We start from the raw sequence: 2,500 nt of genomic DNA on the forward strand, positions 1-2,500 counted from the left end.
TTGTGGTAAGACTTGGGCGCCATTTACCAACGGCCGATTTATTATTTACAGAATGAAAAACTTTGTTTTTTCTGGTTGAAAACACACGCGGCGCGCATGTCTTCGTGGCCTTCTGGGAGTTAATTTAGGTACTTCTTTTGTCTTGGGAATTTTTTCTTTTTTTTTTTTAGAAATTTGAAATTCTTAAACAAGGTAAATATTTTGTAGTTAACTAATGTTTTTATTTGTAGACAGACAGACAGACGGAAGCACTTACAGTACATATAGACAGACAGACAGACATACTAACAGAGAACACACACACACACACTTGGGTGGGATGTTGGTGCTTTAGGCCGCGTGTTTTAAGTCTATTTCCTTCCCTACTCCGTCACCTTAGTCTGGTCCTCTATGGGTTTAAATACAGCATCAACATCTCAGTTGCCTCCTCGAAGACTGTTTAAACCAAATAACGGACTGTCAGACGCTATAAGTGTACACAGTTACAAATTACACTGTCAATAAGACCATTTAAGTCAGTGTACACGCTGTTCTTATAGTGTCTTCATCTCGGCGTTAACACTGCTGCCCTTCCTTGTGTGTTGGCCGTGTTACTCACTATACTGTACAGGCCTCAGATGCTACTGCCGCTACAGCCTCCGGTGTCGTTATCATGGCTGGTGTGACCATCCTTCACCCAGTCAATAAACTCATTACTATTAACCCATGGCGAATATATTCACACCAGCTCAGCTCAGTTTTAAATGACATTCATATTTATGTGATTTTTAAGTCGCTTTTGTAAGTCATGATGATTTACTATTTTTTTTTTACTGTTGATGGAATTAATATTTTACAGTATTTACAAGAACAGACTCAAGGGGTTACTGTTGTCACATTTCAATAGGGTTTTCACCATTTACCTTCGGTGCCAAGCATTAGGCCACACTGAGGAACATTTCATATACTGTACTAAATATTTCAATTTTCCCCAGAAGCCTTTATATCAACCCTGTCAGCCTCCTGCCTGCCCGTCAGCATGTTTCTGCACTCTCGACATATTCGGAGTGTGGCGCGTCACGTAAGCTGACCCAGGCAAACAATATCAAGCCATGACTGGGGGAGAGAGACTCTCTGAAGAGCCAACACTGTCCCCGTCATGTATTACGTCAACAACTAGTACTTAAGGAGCACACAGGGTAATGATGCAGTATTACAGGTGAAATAAAATTTTAACTTTCCGAACCAAATTCAGCTTAAGAGCCATATGTATGCAGTACCAGCCTTTACGCATGTTATTTATACCCCGTAATCCCCCCAGCCTTCAAGCTCTACGCTCTTTGGTGAGGAAATCCGCATTGGAGTGGAAATAAACTGAGAAAAAATGCAATTTTCATCGAAAAAAACTAATCACACTCAGAATTAATTCGATTTTAAATCATGAAAACTAAAAATTAGTTTTGTCAAACAAAATAAAACACGAATAAACTTGCGTTTCTATCTGGTGGTCACCTGAGTAGACTATAATGTGTTTCAATTGTTGGGAGCTCTCTCTCTCTCTCTCTCTCTCTCTAGTATTCATCATTTCACCAGTTACGTTATCAGCCGTTCGGCCGTCTTAACTGTTCTCTGTTAGTTGTTATGAATCACGTCCAGCACAGGAAACGACCTGCCACCGCACGGACTGACCACCCCTGCTTCGTCCTCAACCTCTTGTCAACCCAACCCCCTGTCAACACAACCCTGTCAACCCAACCCCTCATAAATACAACAATTATACCTTTTTGTTTATACACAAGTAAATAGTGATATATCAACACTCTCCCAGCACTGGATGGCACCTGGCCTGCAGCACCTGGCCTGCAGCACCTGGCCTGCAGCACCTGGCCTGCAGCACCTGGCCTGCAGCACCTGGCCTGCAGCACCTGGCCTGCAGCACCTGGCCAGGCACGGCTGCAGCACCTGGTTAGTGCTGGCTGCTGCAGCACTGGCCTGGCTGGTGCTGGTGTGGTGCTGGCTGCTGCAGCACCTGGTGTTAGGTGCTGAGCTGGCTGCAGCACCGGAGAGTCGAGCTGGCTGGCACCTGCCTGCAGCACCTGGGTGCTGGCCTGCAGCACCTGGCCTGGGCCTGGCCTGCAGCACCTGGTGTTGGGGTGCTGGCTGGCCTGCAGACCTGGCCTGAGGCACCCTGAGCACCTGTGGGCACCTGGCCTGCAGCACTGGGCTGGCCTGCAGCACCTGGTGTTGAGTGCTGCTGGCCTGCAGCACCTGGCCTGAGGCACCTGGCCTGCAGCACCTGGTGTTGGGCTGGCTCGCAGCACTGGCCTGGGCACCTGGCCTGCAGCACCTGGCCTGCAGCACCTGGCCTGCAGCACCTGGTGTTAGAGTGCTGAGCTGGCCTGCAGCACCTGGCCTGGGGCACCTGGCCTGCAGCACCTGGTGTGAGTGCTGAGGTGGCCTGGCACCTGGCCTGAGGCACCTGGCCTGCGCACCTGGTGTTAGTGCTGAGTGCCTAGCACTG

This window comes from Homarus americanus, unplaced genomic scaffold, assembly GCF_018991925.1.
Source record: "Homarus americanus isolate GMGI-L3 unplaced genomic scaffold, GMGI_Hamer_2.0 scaffold56241, whole genome shotgun sequence".
NCBI classification, from domain to species: domain Eukaryota; kingdom Metazoa; phylum Arthropoda; class Malacostraca; order Decapoda; family Nephropidae; genus Homarus; species Homarus americanus.